A 21,529-nucleotide genomic window follows, 5' to 3' on the forward strand; every position below is an offset into this window, starting at 1 on the left:
TAGCCATCCCACATGGTTTTGCTTCGCAGTGTACTTCCTAAAGAAATGAACCCCAAAAGCCAGGCTTTTTTGCTGTTTTCTTGGCTGCTCTGAGCACTGACTCCGATGGCTTTCCCTTAGCCTTTCTGCCCTCACCGCCAGCCCAGGACACCCAGAAGGTCAGCACTCTCAGCGCTTCCTTGCTTGAAAAGCCACAGAAGTGAAGAATACAGACGTGCCTCAGAACAAAAGGTACTGGAGCGACCACCACTGGGAAGCCCTGCAAACCTGAACCCACCCTCCCCAGCACGGGTACAATTGCCACATCTCCATCTGCCTTCCCAGTGCTGTGACCAAGAGGAGACAGAAGTAACACTGTTCCACATTTCATCTTGCTAGAGAAGAAGATACAGCTGTTGTAGTAGCGTCTCCCTCCACTCTCCACCACTGCATGTCAAGTGAAGCATGAGAGTATAACATCTCTGAGTAGGTACCAGAGTAGTTGCAGTCCGTACAGCACCTGAGACTACAGAGTTGCCTGGGCAGCAGTAATTCCTCCACCCACCAAAGTTTTCTGTTTGAAAGGCTGACACCTTTGCAGCTGCTCTGTGCCTGGCAGCCCTCCAAAATGTGGTCTGTGGGGCGCTAATGTGCATCTGAACGGATTCATTCCCGTACCCATGCACCCTTCACCACTCAAGGGTCATCATGGCTGGATTTCACCTCTGCTTTTACAGGCAGGCAGCCAGCAGAATCCCACTTTGATACCTACTGCAAGGATATTACACCTCTTTGACAAGCAAGGCCACCAAATCCTGCTGGGGGACACCTACTCTCAACACACTGCCAACCACATCCCGTCATTTGCAACCATGTCTACTACCTATCAAGAGCTATTAATCACAGAATCACAGAATGGTTTGCGTTGGAAGGGACCTTAAAGACCATCTAGTTCCCACCCCGCTGCCATGGGCAGGGACACCTTCCACCAGCCCAGGCTGCTCCCAGCCCCGTCCAGCCTGGCCTTCAGCCCTGCCAGGGATGGGGCACCCACAGCTGCTCTGGGCAGCCTCACAGAAAATGAGGCACAGTCAATCTTCTCGTCTAGTATAGTAAGGGTTACGAGGTTGTAGCTTACAAAACCAAAACCGTTTAGTTAAGATTCTCATATACTGAGAGCTCAGGCATCATAAACGACCTGTCCAGCAAAAGGAAGATACCTTTATTTTATAAGTATATTTAGGATCAAGTAAGCATCAAACTACCCTTTCCCCATCCAAACCAGTACTCTAGGAATATTACTTTGGCACATTTTAAGATCTCAACAACCATATTTGTACAACATGGGACACAGAGAATGCTTAAAGAGAGAGAAAAAAGAGCCCATAATGTTATTTATCCTACCAGAGTCTCCTTATACCAAACATTCAAAGGTTTCATGTAAATCTTCATTACTTAGAGCATCTGTGACATCCCCATGGAATAAGCCATCTGCATTTCAGCTCTCCAAGGGCAGATGCCTAAGGAATGCCAGTACTCCAGTATACTGTGCAGACCCATCCAGCTGCGTTCCAAAAACGTTTAGTGTGACAGCACTTTTTAAAAAAGGAGAGAAGAAATATTAATTAAAACTAGACAAGATGTGAAGGAGGTGCAAAGTATCAGCTATGGTTTATAGCCGGCAAAACCACACCGAAGTAGAGTTCCCAGCTCTTCTACAGCAGAGATGGAAATGAAATCCTGCCTTCAATGCACTGTTCTATACAAAGTCTATCCCCTTTTGCTCATGATAAAAATGAGCAGTCTCTCTGTTTACCTAATCTCTATGAACAGGACCCTTTCAAAGGCTGGAATCACAGACCGTATCATGGACTTTTGTTGGAACAAAGATAAATGTTTATCTTGTTTCCCTGAAACTCTAAGTGACCAGTGCTCAGCCTGTGATTATACACTAGTTAAGAATAATCTCAGATCAGTATTGTCACTGAAAGCCATCTTTTCAAAGTAGTGGCTATAGCAGTGCTGCAGGTAGAGGGGACAAGTGTTACCAGCTGTTGTTGGAAAGTGCAGTTGGGGGCTGGTGATTCAGACTTCTGTCAGAAGGATGTGTTACAGACATGTTCTGGACATTTCAAAAATACAGATTTCAGTCAGCCAGGAGTGTTTTCCCTTGATCACGGATGGGTTGATAGATAGTTGTGTATCTCTCTCTCTCTCTCTCTCCTCACCTGCTCCAAGAGGTACCTTGTGTAGGGACAAGCTGTGCTCAGCTTGCCCGAATGCTTCATCTAAACCTGCCTCTATTTTTCTTTCTTGTGTATCAGAAGGCAAGAGAGGTACTCCCATTTTTCTTGTTGTAGTTTGGGACTTCGCAATGTAGACCTTGCTAGCGTTTATTATTCCTCCATGTAGCACAGCTCCCCTTCCCATTGTTATCGACTGACACATTGTTACTGCAGGGGAAGAAGGAAGAAGGTGGTAATGACATGAAACACAAGGTTTTAACCAGACGTTTATTCCTCTCTGACTGTGTGAGGCTGCTCAAAGCATGAATCCAATTCTGCTGTTTAAAAAAGAATTACCCAAGTGACTCACCTATTGCTGCAAGAGACATACTGCTAGCTTGCTCTTCACGTGCCAGCGTTCAGAGCGTGCTGTCTGTCCGTGCTTACAGCAAGAACCTGATTCCTGCAATTTATTCCTGGGTCTGCCGTGGATTGCATGGCTTTGGGGAAATCACAATAAAACCTGAAAAACTTGGCAATTTTAAATTGATGCTTCCCTTCCCAACAGACTCTTCCTGTACAGACTTGTTTAAGTTCAAATACGAAAGCTGAGATTTTAAACTTCTGCTTCCATTTTGCCTTGTTCACATACAAGTCATTAGCAGCATTAAATTGGGGGAGAATCTGCTATGAAATTTAGTCATCTGGTACCATGAAAAAGTGCTGGCACAGTTGCTTGATGTTCTGAGAGGCGCTGGTACTCCAAACTGGGAGATACCAGTTTTTCAAGTCCTGCTCATTATTTGCTTTGCAATGACACAGGAAACAGTAAGGGTTTTAATCTGTAAATAATCTTTCTGACAGGGCTCTGGGAACAATCTACAGGACATAGCAGTTGCCATTTTTTTTCCCCTCCATGAAATGCTTCATTGAAGTACCACTCGCTTTATAACAAGTTTGGAGAAGGGGGGGGGGGGGGGGAAGGAAAAGAAAATAGCTGATGTGTTTTTATGCAAAGCCAAAACTCCTGCACCTCTTTGCTCTTGTTGTACTACAAACAGCTTGCTTGAGTTGCAGGAGATTTGGCTTTGCATAAGAATGTTTCCCAGAACAAGAGGGAAAAACAATTCTTAAGCACAAGGGAAAAATTAAGAGGGAAAATATAGATAAGATGCCCCGATGAGCAGTTAAAGGCTGGGACACCTTGATCTTAGCACATCAAATAGAATACATCTAGTAACATGCAGAGACTGTGCCCTCCTAAAAGCACAGATATTCAACTTCAGATCAAAGCATTCTCAAGGATTTTTTTTTAATCTTTCAGCCACTTTTAGTCACTTCCTCACTCCTGCCTACACCCCTCGATACACCGGATACAAGGCAGCACTTTGGATTCAAGTTTTAACACTGTACATCACCATGATGGATTGGACTTCAGCAAAAAGACTGTGTAATGATAATTTCAGGAAGAGGGAGGATTAATTTTGGTCTGATACTGCAAATCAATCTTCATTTTAGAGTAATTAATTCCAGCAGCTACAAGACTGGCAACACAGACACCACTGCTGCAGGTACCCAGTGAAAGTGCCACCCAGGTACCCTGCAGCAATGCAAGCTATGGGCTTTGTAACCGAGACAGATTTATGATGTGACTCTTCTGCCCAGTAACCCCCAGCAGTGAGACAGTATTACTTCAACAGATTGCCCAGAGAGGTGATAGATTCCCCACCTCTTAAAACATCCAGGATCAGGCTGGATGGGGCTTTGAGCAAGCTGATCTAGTTGAAGATGTCCCTGCTAACTGCAGGGGGCTTGGACCAGATGACCTTTAAAGGTCCCTTCTATGGCAGACCATTCTATGGACCTTTAAAGGTCCCTTCTATGGCAGACCATTCTATGATTCTGATTCTTCGATCCTGCCAGCCCACCCACGATCAGAGGCAAAGGACTATGCTTGCAGATTAGAGGAGCAGCAAATACAAGAAACACGTAAGGAAACAACACTGCTCATCCAGGCAGAATGGGGTAAAAACCTGGCAAATTTGGTAAAAGCTGCATAGGAAGGAAGGCAATAGTTTGATTTGCAGTGGCTGGTTATATTAAGGATACCAGAAAATGCATTGATGATCCTGGTATAATAATTAAGTGCATTAAACTAAAAGTTTGGGCCAAATTGTGTTGCCGTGTTAGTTCATTTAGGTCTGTGAAAATGAACTGAATTACTCAAGATCTTCATTGACGTAATAAAGCTGGTCATTCTGGCATTGCAGTCCGTGGGTACTCATTACAGAAGCTAAACCACAGGCTTGCTCCAGATGGCTTGTCTCTACAACACAGCATACATTCAAGGCACTTCATAAACTAATCACCTACTGATCATATCCCTTCAATTAAAAATTACTCAATATTTCCAAGTGCTGGCATCCATTTTAGAAATACCAGAAGATTATGAAGTGCTTGGCCAATAATATGCAGCTTTTTTCCTGCATAACAGAAATGTCAGCTAAACAGCATTAACCAGTTCCGTAAGGCAGGATAGTTTATATCTGGCATGTGGTGTATTTGGACATTTCTCTACCTCTACATCTGCTGTGGCAATCGCCTTAGTGGGACCAGATGAGAACAGAGATGAATAGGGGAAAAAATACGCTCACCCTACACTGGGGATACAGATGGAGAGAATTTTTAGAGCAGTTTGATTCAATCAAACGGCAAAAGCTGCAAAGGAAGCTCCAGCATCACTCCTTTTTGCTGAAGCGAACCCAGGTTGATGCACATATTGCTGCAGGGGAGAGGACACCGGAGGGGAGAGCTTTGCTGAGTGGTGCAGGGTTAACCAGGATGTTTCATACCCCCACTAAATCGCACATTTACTTAGGTGGCTCTACTGCTGGTTTATGTCAGGTGAATGTGGAAAAGCAGAGAGGTGAAGACCTGCGAAGATGATGATGATGATGTATTTTTGTGGAAAACAGAAAAATACAGAGAGCTCGCTACACAGTTTTCTGGCTTCTTTATACAAACTATAGACACCAAGCCAAGTGGGTTTTTTGTTTTTAATGCAGACTCCTCAGAGCATCACTCTCCAGCTATTTCAGTTTAAATCAATGAAGTCTTTTCTCCAGGAATACAGTCATTCGCTCCTCCAGTCTCTGCTGATAGACAGGCAGGGCCCACATTAGTCATGGCTAACAACTTGGAGCAACTAGCAATAAAGCTAAAGTATGCCTTCGATGAAGCAGCAGACTTCCTTACTCATTGTAAAGAAAAATAAAGGTATTCTCCATTCAAACAGCTGTGCATCTCAAATTTCATTCAATATATTTAACGTCATAGCCATACTTTCAGCCAGGAAAAGGTGGCAGGAGCAGATGTTCGTATGAGATAACTGAACCAGTGTGAGCAAAATCTTCCTTTTTGACAAGTGTCCCAGAATTCAGTGATTTTTCACTACACTGGGTGAATTATGGGCTGTAGGTATCCTATGGTCCAGAAAAACAGGACCCTCCACAGTCATCTAAATAACCTCCCTCGTATGTTCATCATTTGTTGTACGTGCCTTGTCATTTCCCTTTGTGAATACACCTTGCTAGTCTGCTGAGCCAGCCATTTACCATCTCTTCCCCAAAAAAGCAATTAAAACATTTGATTCAGTCACTCACGTCCCCCACGCTTTTAGCATTTATAAATATTAACAACCCCGATTGCTATATAGCACTACTGTAGTTTAAAGCTTGGAGCATCTCAAATAGTCATGGCAAAGAGGCAGTTACTGGGAAATCAAAGCTGATGACAGAATTCAAGGATAAAATTTTCAAAGAGAATAAGGCAGGCCATCATGTGAGGCCACCCATCTCGCTCCCTGACATACGGCTGCATTCAGGTAATTCAAACACTGTGCAAGTGTGTCACTACACCAGAACTGTGTTTTGCAGCAATGACAAATGTGACTTGTTCATTTAAGAATATGCATGGGTGTATAATAATGTAACAGTTTCCTTTAGAGCAGCCCTATGAAAAGGTGTATTCAGCTTTTCTTTTATCACAGTACAGACAACAACAATAAACACAGCTTTAAAAATGAGCATGTAGACAACCAAAATGTAAACAAAAAGTGTATCGGTTTGGGGCTGTAAAGGAGTTTGCCATGATGATCTAAAGACAACCTTTGCTTGCCCACCCCAAAACCATACATTTGCCTTCTTTGGTACTTGTCTCAGCAAACACCAACTGAACTTGTACTAAAATAAAGATCAATTTTCTTCACAGCAGATAAGTATTCCATAGCCTTTATTCCAGAAACCCAATTTTTTCAGTTAACAGCTTCACCCCATTCTAGGTTGCAGACCTCTTCATGCCATTCATGACCAGAGACCTAGTGTAGTAGCTTATTTTTACTTCATGGCTAGCAACCAGAGACACTGTAAGTCATTAAAGAGACTTGTCTGGCTGAATAACTTCCAGAATCGCAATGAAGAAGTTATTTAATATCCCCAGACTAAAGGTACTATGCAAATATAGAGTACTGTGTTGTACCAAAGAGGGTTCTCTGATTACCATCTCTTATTAGTCCAATAGAGGTAAACGGATTCTAGCCTGAGATTTTGCAATACAGTTTCCTGGATAAAGAGTCTTTAGTTTAAAATAAACCCTGCTAAACAACCTATAGTCCACTTAGCTTGACAAATTTAAACAATTAACTTGCGGGAAGCCAAGCTGCTTTTTCATATTTGCAGGTCAGCTGCCTTGAGACAATGTCTGAAGTACAAATAGGCTTTCTGGGCCAGATTCTGATTTCATTCAGCATGATGTAAATCAGGAATAATCCCTTTAGAGATTATAGGAGCAAGATCAGATTCAGGCTTTTGGAATTAAGCACAAACCATGTGCTTGCTGGGCTTATTCTAATTCTGCTAAGTACAAAGCGGTTCTCCTTCAGTCTGCCCCTCTCCCATTCTATCTAAAGCACTCTGAGCTGAGGAGCAAAGCAAGTGCTGCTGATAACACCCAACAGAAGACATTTGTCATTGCAAAAGAGTTTTGCCTACGGAGTTATTAAATAGGCCTTGCAATTAAAAAATTTAAAAAACCAAACAATAAAACCCCCAAAACTTCAAATTACACAGGCAGAGCAAAGTTGTGTATAAAGAGCCCTCCTGACCCCCGAACCATGAAATGAACCACAATAACCATCTTTTACAAGTAACTAGCACATTTCATTACTTTGATTTCCAGCATCTGGTTCTGGGTCTATATCAAAGGAAAACATACACAGAGCTTTTGCCAGATGCATGTAACATCCTTAGGAAGCATCTTAACAAGAATTCCAGCATTGTTATGAACAAATGCAACATCATCTGAAAGTCATTTGTGTCCTTCCCCTGCCACCATCTCCTTTGAAAGGTCAAGCAGCAAAAAGTCAAACATGGCAGTGAGTACCTTGCTTATTTTTAGATAAGATCAAAAGCCAAGTCACCACCTTGATGAAACTGTGCATCACCGTACAACTATATCAAAAAGATATAACTTCTGCCATTCATCGTCCTTGTGGTACATCCCTGTTCACATACCACACTGAGTGTGCATGTAGAGAATCCTAGTGAAAGAGGCTAAGGTGTAAGTCTCCATCCTATTTAGATTAAGATACAAATTTCAAAAGTGATGGGGAACCAGGAAGCTACCCACTGAGAAGGATAGCATAAGCCTGCATAAATACTATTCTCATTGATGCGGAGTAGTTCAGTCTCTCTGTCATGATGTTTGTATCATTTATGTCTCCCAAAACACCCTACCAAGCAGCCTGAAAGCCACCTTTAATTCTAGATGCCAGTTGTGTTGCTTTGTTCGCACCTCCTGAAAAAAATTAAAAATTTAACTCTCCCCGCACTCAAGTCACTGTGCAGGTTCCTGCTGCATGCCTTAGAGAACACTCATCAGCTTTGAAATGTTTTACCATGTACTGTTGACCATGATCCCTTATCTCATGGCCTTTGAGGAAGAAAACAAGTCTTGGGACAATCTCACAGCCCAGTGAATTTGGACAGGACGTTGAAATTCAATAGGAGCTATAAATGGGGTTGCCACACCTATGTCCTTTGAGAAGCGGAGGGTAACTTGGTAAGAAAGAAAACTTTCTTTACCTTCAGCTGCACCCTTGGGCAGTAATGACTGATGGCTCTAAGTACTCTGAGATCCAGAGTGAAGAGTCCTGTTGGCTTTGGGTAAGGAAACTACCACTGACAAGCCGGTTCGTACAAGTGCTTTAAAGATTATGGGAAGTCACAAGCTTTGTAAGTCTCATTAAGCAGATGACACCTTCAGCAATCAATTCACACACACATGCTGAGCAACATCCCTGTGCTGACTCAAAAGGAAGCATGCTACCCACTCTGTCTCTGTAAGATATTTTGGTCTTGCCTTCAACGGTCCCCAGGTAATGAGCAGATGAAGCCCTAATGAGCTCATTAGATATGATAAGTCTATACTCAAGGTTACTGCGCACAACTGTATTCTCTTTCGGAGAAAGGTGAAACCGTCGTGCAGCATTTGTTGCTGATGGAATACAGGATTAAAAAGAAAACACAGCACTTGGTCTGAGATATGGAAACACCTTAACGTGCTTGAAAGTCAACAGTGTTCGTGCCAGCCGAAGTGAGGCTGCCACATACCTGCTCAGGAGCAGCAATCAGCTCCCAAGAGAGCATGGCAGCTGGAAGGGGAGAGCTGAAAGATTGATTTTGACAGCTATAAAAGCAAGAAGGCTTTTAATATTCAGAAAAGTGTCAGTGCCCTAATAACAGAATTTCCATCTCTACAAGCTACACTTATCAAATGAAACCTGATTAGATACAAAAGTAAAAAAGGCACCCAGGCTTTAACAAATTTGAAACAGTTCCCTTTGTAGAGGTGAGGGATCTGTGAAGGAGATACTCTTCAAAATGAGCAAGTATTGCCTGGTTTTACCCTCAGCTTGACCCTCAGGCACGATGGCAGAATGCCACGTTTCACTATTTAAGTGAGGAGGATGCCAGCAGTGCAGGAGCAGGCGGCACCTGTTTCAATGGCACCCAGTTTCACCCTGTGGAAAAGCTATCTTGCAAAGTCAGTCAATTTCTTCCAAGAGTGGGAAAGGTTACACACCACCCTAGTAATCCCACCCTCAGTGTGTGCACCTCTGCCAAGCAAGCCTGAAAGTCCCATAGGAAGTGCAGCAGGTTGCCTTGGGGTCTTCTTGTTCTACCTCCAGTCTGTTCCATGAGAAGCTCCTCACCGAGGACGCACCCCAATATCTTCTGCATCTGTGCATCACAGCCAGTAAATTTCCAAGCAAGACAGTGAAAGTGTACAATTTTTACTGGCAGACAACAGGCAGACTCATTATTTTCCAAACTGAAAAGTATGGTTAGCAGCTCTGAGAACAACCTCAGAGGAGTGTTACACTTTGACGAAATACCATTTTCCAAAATGAAGCTGTGCTGGGTTGTTTGTTTGTTTGTTTTCCATAAAATACAAAGAGCCTCTAAGTTCCTATGTGGTAAAATAAATCAGGGAAATGACATCTTCAGCAAAGCTTCTTTAAGAATTCACACACGCACAAAAGAGGAGAAGTTGGATGTGTGGGTCCCCGACAGCTTGCCTGAGGAGGATCTAAGGATCGCTTTCTGCTGCGCTAACATCTAACTCTTGGCCAGACTTGTTCCCATAGGACAACTGACCTTTTTCAAAAAGAATAACTTTAAATGGGGAGGATATCTTAGGATTATTTGTCAGTTACTGCGGTGACAGTCCCCACAGACAGAACTTGGGTAGTTTAAGTCACAGGGGAAAAGGGCTACTGTCTAAACTGGGGTGGGGAAAGCTCTTCTCCAAGAAACAATAGAAGCAGCAACCGACCTGAGCGCTTCTGGCTTAATCTGGTAAAATTTTAGCTTTATCTAGCATTCTTTGTCCAGAGCTTTTACAGGTAAAGAAAATGTGTCCTCCTTTTAAGCCAGCAGAAATGAAGCACAACAACTGAGCCCCTCTCCTATGCCCGCAGTGGGTCAGAATGCAGCAGAGGGAGAAACAAACAGCCCCTTCCCTCATGCTCTGTGAAACAGAGACATCCCCCTCTGAATAAGCAGGGATGCTCATTCTAACCTATCAATTCTTCTCCATCCAAACCTCCAGTTTTTCCCCTACTGTAAAAAATCCCCAAATTAATTGCAATTACACAGCAACATCCTCTGCCAATGCTTACACTCAAGTTAGTATTGACACGAGAGTCCCGCCTTGCAGGGAGGCAACTTAATCTAAACTCTTCTGTTTCATTACTACTCCCAAACGTTGTAGCCACTGCAGCAGTTACTGTATCACCTTGTGTTTTTCAACAATCTTGTATTTTTTTAACAGCCAGCATCCATCTCCTGCCTCCTTGCTCTTTGGCCTTACAACCACTTACGCAGCTGCTTGAGGCTTATTTCTGTTTGAAGCATTGGCCGTTTTACGCAGCAGAGTTACAGTGCTTTTGGAGAAGCCCAGGTAGAACACAAAATCAGTGTCTTAACTGGGCGTTTACACCCAAATCTTTTTGGTGTAATTTAACTGTATGAATTGTGAGCCTTATGTCAAACAACACCTAACAAATCCGATGGCCTTCTACAACAGGATTACGGCGCTGATGGGTGAGGGAAGGGCAACTGACATCATCTGCCTGGAGTTGTGCAACGCATTTGGCACTGCCTCAAGTGACAGCCTTGGCTCTAAACTGGAGAGGCATGGATTTGACAGACTGACCACTCGGTGGATAAGGAATTGGCTATATGGTTGCACTCAAGGAGTTGCAGCCAGCAGCTTGATGTCCAAGTGGAGACCGGTGCTGAGGGGCACTCCCCAGGGGCTGCTGTTGGGACTGGTGCTGTTTAACGTCAGTGTTGGCAAGATGGGATCGAGTGCACCCTCTGCAAGTTCACAGAGGACACCAAGCTGTATGGTGCAGTTGACACCCTGGAAGGAAGTGATGCCATCCAGAGGAACTTTGACAGGTCTGAGAGGTAGAACCCACGTGAACCTCCTGAAGTTCAACAAGGCCAAGTGCAAAGTACCACACCTTGGTCAGGGCAATCTCAAGCAGAATCCCAAACAGGCTGCACAGAGAAGGGATTGAGAGCAGCCCTAAGCAGGACTTGGAGGTGTTGGTTGACGAGAAGCTCAACATGACCTGGCAATGTGTATGTGCAGCCCAGAAAGCCAACTGTATCCTAGGCTGCATCAGAAGAAGGGAGGCGATACTCCCCCTCTCTTCTGCTCTCATGAGACCCCACCTGGAGCACTGCGTTCAGCTCTGGAGCCCCCAGCATAAAAAGGAAATTAATCTGTGGGAATGAGTCCACAGGAGGGCCACAAAGATGATCAAGAGGGCTGGAGCACCTCTCCTAGGCTGAGAGAGTTGGGGTTGTTCAGCCTGGAGAATAGAAGGCTCTGGGGAGAACATATTGCCTTTCAGTACTTAAAGAGGTCTTATAAGAAAGATGGGGACAGACTTTTTAATAAGGCCTGTAGTGATAGGACAAGGGAAATGGTTTTAAACTGAAAGAAGGTAGATTTAGATTAGATATTAGCAAGAAATTCTTTACTGTGAAGGTGGTAAGACACTGCACCAGGCTGCCCAGAGCAGCTGTGGGTGCCCCATCCCTGGCAGTGTTCAAGGCCAGGCTGGACGGGGCTTGGAGCAGCCTGGGCTGGTGGAAGGTGTCCCTGCCCATGGCAGGGGGTTGGAACTAGATGGTCTTTAAGGTCCCTTTTCCAACCCAAACCATTCTATGATTCTGTGAAATCACAGCAACTGTTCAAGGACCTATATATATATGCATACATATAGTGGGGTTTTTCTGAAAATTTCCATGATTTTAAAGGACCATTGGGAAAAATAGAAGTAGGTGTCTCAGTTATTTCCTGTAATTTGAGTGAAATTCCCACTTGTAAGTGACCTAAGTCACTATTTTTCCTTAGTCTGGAATATGCATCACAGTTCTCCAACATCCTCAAGTACTGTACAGTGCACGTATTGTACAGGTGAATGAAACATTTCCAGTTTCTCAAAAGTGGCCAAGAAACACCTGAATATTGCGCACAACTATGCGTATAGTTAAACAGGTCCTGTCAAACCCAACCTGGTGGTCTAGAGCAAAGCTTTTCTGTAATCAGTATGCTTTTTAATGCGTTTTCTTTATTAGGTTGTCTCCCAGACTGCACATACATCTTGCTGCCCTAGCAGGCTAATGCAGTGGCCATTTGAGATGGCAGGATGGCAATGCTCCATCATTCCCAGTTTTATCACAGAGCTGGGTAGCTGCTGCCGTTTCACACATTCTGCTGCCATGATACAGGCTTTTGCTCTATCATTTCTGGTCTGAAGCAGTTTTTAATTCTGCATATCTATTTTTGCATATTTTTGCGATATTCACAGAAAATCTGCTCTGACAGCCACAGTGAGTCAATGACACTTTATGTTCCTCTATAAGGTCTCAGGAACCAGGCAAGCAAAAGCAGCACACCAACAGCCACATGGAAAAAGGACCAAACTGCATGATCTTTCAGCACTATGGTGATAACCTCGTTGTAGCAGACAAAGAAGAAGTTTAGGTGATTTTTGTCGCATTGGCAGTGCTTTTGCACATCTCTGATGACTGCACTACTCGGAGTGGCAGACAGTAAATTGCTAAAGCCAGCATCCCATCTCTAAAGCTCTTCTGTTTATGTGGTTGAAGATTTCCTGTTAGAGTCCCAACTCAAAATCAAGCTGTTGATCAAAAGGATAATGTTTATATACCTTTACTGGAGTCTCTATGCATTTTCCAGGCTGAACACCTCCAGGAAACTGAAACACTGCCATTTACAGCTGGTGAGACTGGAGCAGAGGAGCTGAGATGGGAGGGGGCTTAGCCCTCCAAGACCACCGCAGGTTCTTAGCCACAAGTCTGTCCTCCCACCACCACTGTGCTTGTCCTCAGATGTAAAGTTTGCATCTCACCAGCTCTCCAGCCTTGGTTCACTCCAACCTTGGCACACAGATGATGAAGCACAGCAGAGGAATGGGGGTGGTGGGAGCTGTGGAAATAGTCTGTTCTGTACCCAGGAGCAGATGTGGAAACAGACTAATGAGAGGAAAAACACATGCAAAGGAGGGACAAAACCCACAGAAGGGTACCAGAACAGCAGGACTGAAGGACATTTTGGTGTCTACTCAGGAAGGTCAGAAATGAAGATGCAACTTGGAAAACTCATCCTGAAGCTCTGAAGAAACTCTCAGTGTCTCACACACAGTTTGTATTTCTATGAGCACCTCACATCGCCATGCTGCAGCCATCAGAATAACGTCAGCAGAGGGAAGTTTTTCACCTGGCAGTGAGATCCTGAAGCAAAGCTGCATCCTCTGGCCCCACAGCTGCACCTCCTCCCCATGGATCCATTAGAGTCCCCATTAGGTGGGTAAGCCACACCCTAGGCATTTCTGGCAGCCCAAAAGAAAGGAGCTGCCCTTCGCCAAATTTATAAAGCATCTCCACTCTACCCTTCCAAACTGTTTTCCTCCTCTTAGTGCCATAAAAGAGGACTTTGATTTCCATATGATATTTTATAAGAGCCAGTTTACATTTGAATATTGCCTTCCTAGACAAGAGAAGTTTTTGCAAGAGTCTGCTTAACTACTGACCTTTTAGAAAGACCAATGCAATTTTTCCTTGCATTTCTGTGTTGCCATTAGAGCACAATCTCCAGATCATGAGAGGTAACTTCATCATAACTTGCATAACTTCATTGCAAAGGTTATGGCATTCTCATACAGTTCGGCAGCTGTGCCTCCATGTCCTGTCTGCAAACTTAGGATCTACCTGCTTTGTGTTTCCACCACTGCTATTGCTCGAACGCCTCAAGATATTAGGTAGCCCTCAGCATTAGCATTTGAAGTTTGATGCTGAACTTTTGTTAAAGGGATACAGGGCAAGCAAAAGTTAATTCTAGCCTAAAAATTCACCCTGAAATGTAAAAATTAAGGCAGCTGTTTGAGAAGAGCAGCAGATCTGTTTGTAAGATGCAGTGAAGCCACAGGAGACCTGATCGTACAGTCATCACTTCTCAACAAGAACAAATTTTAACTGAAGGGGAAAAGCAGAGGATGTGGGAGTGGGGGATGAGAAGAGAGGGATCAAGAAGGAAGATTCCTAGTTCTTCCAATAAGCGCTAGACCAAGAAGCAGGAGAGATCCTTTCTTTACTTGAAATGCACAGAATTGCCCTTGAAAAGCTGGGTGAACCTTCTGAAGAATAATGACTTTTAAGTCATTTTGCATTTATGCAAAAATAGTTTCAAAGAAGCAAGAAACAAAAACCAAATTCAGGTGTAATATCAGTATTGCTATTGGCCAGCACTGTGTCGCTGCAGGTCACATCAAATTCAGAGGAATCATTCTGACATTTCTGAAGGCAATCTTTCTTCTTGGCCCTTTCAAAATGATTAACTTTGGCTACCTGAGAATTTGAAATGGACCTGGAATTAAGATTAAGTAAAGTAAAAAGCAAGAATGTTTCACTTGATCAAAACCATAGTTATCTTGACCTGCCTTGTTTATTTGAGGCTTGCTTTGACTCAATGTAAACCAATATTTTTCTGAGTTTTGTCACTGGAAAATCTAAGTCAGATCATCTGCACAAACTGATTTAAATCAAGTTCTAGTAAGAGAAAGCATTAGATGCATGAAGCAATAGTGTTAGCCGCTAAAGTCTTGCACTAATGCAGGCTGCAGCCTGTATACCTACCCAAGGGCAGGTCATGTAAAAGGCATCGCTATATCCCATCAGACTGAAGGAATTTAAGATCTATGCATGGATGCCCTTATCACACCCTGAAAGCTTCGTATGCACTGTAAGATGTCATAAAAGAGACAAATATTGTAAGGTCAGCTCCGATTCAAATTGCAGGTAGCCATATATCATATTCTTTACATATGACTTTGTAGAAGTCTCAGGAGGAAGTAACACAGGTCTCTGCTTCAAGATTAATCCCAAAGGACTGCTTGTAGGACTCAAACTGGTATGTTTCAACCCAAATATTCAGATGATATCTTCTGATTTAATCTACAGTTTTGCGTGCCAGGGTGTAAGCAGGTACCTTAATAAAAAAAATAAAATATATCCAAATCTGTCCACATGTAGGTACACTGGATTTCAGCTGGAGATAGGGAACCCAATTCCTACCTAACAAAAAAAAAAATGGAAGTGATGCCTTATGCTTCCCCGGCAGGGTCATATTAACTGAGCTGGCAGATTTGATAGAATTAGATTTCTTTGTCGAGCTGGTACAGCACTGTGATGTGTCAGCACACACAGCATTTCAGATAAGTAAGATTAAGTCATTGATTGAAGATCCAGCCTCCAGAAATATTGTAGTGTCCTTTAAAAGGAACAACCTTTGTTTTGTGTTGGTGTACCACAGCCAAAAAAAAAAAAAGAAGTCCACCGATCCTTGGAAAATGTCAGCAGCAATTATCTAGTCCAGAGACATTTTAAAACTGCATCAATTTAGTACCTCAGCTTCACTGTGCCAGTTTTTGCTCTGCAGAATGATCTTCCAAAGGGTCGAACAAGGACTGATCTGGCTCAGAGTTTGGGCATTCCCAGAGTATGCGTGGTCACCTCCATGCCAGCAGCAGTCCCGTGTCAGGCACCAGCAAGGTGGGGAAGGTCATGTTTGGACCCTGGGGCTCCGACCACAGCCACTCAGTCCTCCTTCACTGAAACCCTTGGGGGCAGAAAGCTACAGAGGGCTGAGCCTGCATCAGAAACTCCTGCTGGGAGAAAGGACTTCCAAAGAAATGGAAAAGCTAGTACAAAACCCAAAGGCTCTATGGAAATGATGTCCTCAGAGCAAGCAACACAGACACAGGGCACAACCATTTACGCTGTGCCTCTTTTGCACTCCGTGATACCTCGCCATTGTCCGACAAACAGCTGTGGTTTTATGAGGTTTACAGCTTTCCTGAAATTGTACACCCCTTCTCTGCCCAAAGGCTTTGGTGTCTCATATGCAGGACACAAGTCGTCTTCTCCCGGAGGAAGGATGCACACGGCAGTCCAGATGAAGCAACTTAATCAAGAGCACTTCAAAGCACAGCAGAGCCAGGAACGAATTGCTACCTACCCTCCTTCCCCTCCCAGAATTGCACTTTAACAATTGCTACAGCCTTTACAACTGATGACATCCCTAATCTTAACTCACACTTCAGAGCAAGCTTCTACCAGTGTTATTGGGAGTTTTATTTTTAAAAGAGCTCCCTGTCACCCCAGACCCCCCCATCTGCCACAATCCACAGCCATTCCACAGCTGTGGGTGTTGCGCAGCCCAGCTTAACAGGGGCTTTTCAAAGCCTTATAGGACATTTTCCACAAAGTGACTTGAGTTTGCTACTTACAAAATAGAGCATGGGACACCCGGCACCAGTGGAAAGAGGAGGCTGGGGTAAGAGTGGGAAACGCCACCAGGAGGGTGATGGTAATTCTTCTGTGATTGCTGTTAATGAGTGCTAGGGTGGGCCAGAGCCCTTACCAGAACAAGAAGTGATGTGAGGTAGGAGACAACTCTTCTCTGGCAAACTTAATTCCTAAATAGAGGCCACTTACATTGAACATCTATTTCATAACTTAAAGGTTAATGCCCAGAAACCAAATCCAGCTCCCACAGGATCAATTCAGTTGCCAAACAGGTTTCAGATGTTACTGGAGATGCACTGGACATCAAAGCCACCTTCCTGAGGTCTCAAATATGACACAAACCATCCAAGAGTCACATCTTTCTGGAACAGCTCCAGAAGGCCAGGACAGATAGTTCAGAGCAATTCAAATGGCACTAAGTGACTATGGCTAAGAAGCAAAGATGCCTGAAGCCTGGTGCGTGATTCACAGCTCCCTGGAGCAGGTACCTGTTGGGCGATACAGAGCAGATACCTACTGGGCGATGAGCTGAATGAACCTTCAAACACCATGCTAGCCCAGAGGGGGATGCAGACATGCTCTGGATGGGCCACAAAGGCATTTATCCATCTCACCAGTGGGACCAGGTGCACCATACCTGCCAGAACTCAAGAGGCAGACGGGAACTACCACATTCCTAGGCTGGCCAAAGCCTCTGTCTGTCTGCAGACACAGGCAATACAGCAATTAAGAGTAATATCAACATTTACAAAAGCAATTTGCCAGTCTGCAACTGTTGCATTAGTTGCAGTGCTCAGAAAACACATCTGTATGGGATGAGGAACTTTCTCGCTGGAGTGGAATTACAACGAGTTGTAAGCTGACAGATAGCCCTTAAGTTATTTTTAACTTGCATACCTCTGACATAACACAGATTTTCACTTAGCAATTCTTAGGCATAGCATAAACTTGACAGACAGGCTTTGATGCAGTTAGGCAGGACTACATACCTGAGAGGGGAAAAGGAACCCCTGCCACACTTTGCTTTATTCAGTGGAATTTACAGTCATGTTTTAACCTATATCAGTAATCTCAGATTAGTTAAAAATGCAGTTGCTTCTCTTCCTCTTGCAAGCCTGACTGTACACAGGCTGTTTGGCAAATATTCTATAGTGATATTTATATCAAAGTTATTAGTACAAAGCTAAGCTGGCTAGCACTGAAAGGTTTCATCAGAGTATCTTGGAAGAGAGGCTGGCTATTAAAAATAATTCTTCCACTTAAACGTTCCTAGGTGAAATCAAATAGCTTCCGGATGTGCCCAGACTACAGTCATGTTCTATGCCAGCATCACATTGCCTTTGGGGCCGAGGGGGGGGGGGGGGGCAGGGCGGGAAGAAAAAGAAAAAAGTGGTCTGCAAGGGAAAGACAAGGACAGGAAGAAATTTTTTCTCCTACTTCACCAGTTCAAGTCCATCTAGCTACAGGGGCGCGCTGTTTCAGATAAAGCACCAATAACCCTATGCCTACTTCAGCAAAGTATAGAATACATAGAAGATATAGAAAATTAATTAAGCCTGGTATAAGAAAAAAGTTAAAGAAACTCTACTTGTAGCGTCTGACAGTATTGAAACAAGACAAAAAATACATCGTTGTTCAGTTCCCTCAGCCAGTGCCATGAAAAGCTCCACCAAGTGGTGGGATTAACTGAACTAGAAACGCTATGGAGCTGGACTCGCTCTTACTTCCTTTGCTTTTAAAAGCACATTTCTGCTTCACCATGCTTTTGAAAATACTTCTAAAAAGCTCCTAATAAAAACATATTACGAATTTCATTTAACAACAGCATTTGCAATGCACTTGGCATAAAAGATGCTGTTATAACCTAGAAGATGGAACTGCCTTCTGTACGTCCCCAATTTCCCCTCAAATTGCTCCGTTTACATAAACAGAAAAGCAAATTGATTAGCAGATACAAAGTCTTATATCAAATTATGTTTAGTTTTAAAAGCTACCTTCCACAACTGAGATGCCATCACCATTATTAATATTGTCAAGTTTGGGAGAAAAACTGCAAACAAGGCCACAAGTTCCTTTCTGGCTGGGATGTGTGAAAAATTTGTAGAAACAGGGCAACTTGCCGTCTCCACTGCACGATCAGGCTGTGCACCAGGTGAGCAAGCCAAAAAATAACGAATTGGATTGTTATCTTTCTCTCATTCAGAGACTATGCTCTCACATGCTACTAGCAGAAAGGTAAAATAAACTTATCTTAGGCAGAAGTGTACTTTAAAAATCCAGAGGTAGCTTTAAAGACCATAGACCGGGACTTTGTTGAGGTAAAGGGTTTAAACCTGCTGCTGCTGCTGCAACGTTACCCTACAGCAGCACAAAAATTGAGTAAATGAAGTGAGAAACTGGCAGAGGAACAGAGTGAAACAGAGTTCACCATGGACCTGCGGTGGGGTTTTGTTATTTCCAAGATAATCAAAGAAAAACAAGTGCCTTTAACTAATACACAAAGCCAGCTTTTTTATTCACATCCAACCTTTCCCTCCTACCCCCACCCCCACCCCAATCCCCACCCGAATAGGTGTTCAAACAGATGAAAAACTGTCAAATTCTCAGATACGCCCAGAAAGGGCCTCAAGTGCAGCTTCCACCCTGGGAGCAGCTCTCCCAAGGCATTCCAGGGGGCAAAGCCCCGCCAGCCCCGGGGCAGGCTGGAAAAATTGAGGAGGGGTGAACACAGCAGCTGCAGAAGGCACTGGCTGGCACGGGTGTCGCGGGACACTGACGGGCACAGCAATCCAAATATTTCCAAGCAGATGCTTCACACAGAGCCGCCCCTCCAGCTAAAGCCCCTAAACAATATACAGGAGTGTGCTGCTAATTGAACGTCTTCCCAACGGCCAAGAGGCAGGAAGACTCCGGTTAAAGGCAACTCCGCACTTTAACTTAAATGAAGTCCTGAGGACAGGCTCAAACTACAATAGGAAGTTTCTTTTCTTATATCCTTGAATTTCCTGTCCCTTTTCCACACTGAAATTTAATTTCCTTTTCAAAGGGAGCTTTTGGAGCTTATGAAAATTGACCCAAAAGATTACAAGGGCTTTGTCACCCTTCCAATCTCTCTGAAAGATCCATAATTAGGGAGGTTTTTCCTTTAACATGTGTGCCCAGCAGGCAAATATATAATTCAGGCTTACAATTACATGAACGAGCTATTTCAATGTATTGGATACATACAAGCCCAACCATTACAAAAAAAAGAGTTCAAAAATCTCGTGTGTTTCAGAGGAAAAGATAGGCATCAAGGCATGTTTTTAAGGGTTTGTTTTCATTTACGCCAGACTAAATACAATTACAGGAAGGACCTCGGATGTATGTTTCCTATGAAGACGAATATATCAAGTGCAATAAAAACACACCTAACAACCAAACTGCTGACCTCAGATGAGTCATTTATACTCCACTGGAAATTAATTGTGCAAGCAGATAGGTGTGAGTGGATACCGAAGGCAGCTGTTTGCCTTTTTTCCCCTCTTCTAACGGAGCGACACCGGCTCTCCCCTCTCGCCGCACAGCCTACCCGGGGGTGGGAGGGTAATAAAAATAAAAATGAAAAACCACCAGGGTGCGGGACTCCGCCAGGCTGGACCCCCGGGCTGCTGCCCACCCTGTAGCCGAGCGGCCCTGCCGGCAGGTCTGGGGGATGCCGGGGGCAGCCCGAGGGGGTCCCCCCGAGCGGGAGGCGGCAGGGGCAGCGCCCGGAGGTGCGCCTGGCCCCGGAGCCGCCTCGGCACCCGCAGCCTCCCCTCCGCCGCCCGCCCCCGCCGGGGAAATCCCGGCTGCGTGGGGCGAAGCCGCCCCGGGCCAGACTGTCGGGGCATCCGCCGGAGGATGCTGCCAGGTCCGCCGGGGCCGCCCCCAGCTTCTAAACAAGACTAATTAGAAAAATAACAACTTCAGAGACGAACGAGGAGCTGGAAGGGAGGGGGAGGCTCCCGCCGCGCCTTTTGCAGCGGGAGGGAGCGGGAGAGCTCGCAGGTAAGCGGGGAGGAGGGCGGCGGGGGGGGGGCGCGGTACTCACGGTGGGACGCGGGGGGCCGGCGGGCCGGCGAGCCCCATGGCCGGGGAAGGGCGATCGCTGCTGCTGCTGCTGCTGCCGCCGCCGCCGCTGCCGCTGCCTCGCTGTGTGGCGGCGCTGCCCGCGGAGCCTCTCCAGGCGCCCCGTCCCTCCCCTTCCCTCCCCGGCAGGGCTTCCTGCCCGCTCATATAGCGCGCCCCCAGCCACGTGGACGGCGCCGGGGGCTCCCGCCGGCTCCTCCTCGGAGCCGGGCAGGGCGGTACCGGGGCGGGCGGTACCGGGGCGGGCGGTACCGGGGCGGGCGGTACCGGGGCGGGCGGTACCGGGGCGGGCGGTACCGGGGCGCCCCCGCCCCGCCCCCTCTAGGCCACTGAGCGGGGCTGCGCCCGTCGGGGCTGCGGCCGCCCGCGGCCGGGGGGGGGGTGCAGGGGGCAGGCTGCCCCCCGAGCGGCCCCGGGGGAAACCCCTGCGGGCACCGCGGCCGGCCCGGAGGGCCACCGCCCCGGGAACCGGTGTTGTCCCCCCTCCCTGAAACGCCGCTGTCTGAAATGGGCTGCGTGGAGCCCGACGGTGGTCACAGCAGGGGAGGTGGAAAGGAATCCCGTGCTTCTCGGAGGAGAAAACGCACGCTGTATCATTAATAACAGTAAAATAAAATAGCACAGAGTAAATAATGCCTTCTCTCGGTTCAGCACCAGACGTTTTTAAGGTGACTGTAAAACACTGTAGAATTAAAAAGAATACAGCATCATTAAAGAATCCCCCAGACAGAGACATTCAACTGAAAAAGT

At 45.3% G+C, this 21,529-nt stretch overlaps 1 protein-coding gene across 1 annotated transcript in view; it reads right to left on the reverse strand.

The window, feature by feature from the left end:
* Window positions 1-20,967, reverse strand: part of ST3GAL1 (ST3 beta-galactoside alpha-2,3-sialyltransferase 1) — an 80,421-nt gene extending 59,454 nt beyond the window's left edge. The window contains exon 1 of the mRNA XM_037379401.1: window positions 20,742-20,967. The gene's annotated coding sequence lies outside the window, so the exon portion shown is untranslated. The remainder of the gene's footprint in view (window positions 1-20,741) is intronic.
* Between the last annotated feature and the right edge of the window lie 562 nt (window positions 20,968-21,529).

This window comes from Falco rusticolus, chromosome 3 (genome assembly GCF_015220075.1).
Source record: "Falco rusticolus isolate bFalRus1 chromosome 3, bFalRus1.pri, whole genome shotgun sequence".
Classification (NCBI taxonomy): domain Eukaryota; kingdom Metazoa; phylum Chordata; class Aves; order Falconiformes; family Falconidae; genus Falco; species Falco rusticolus.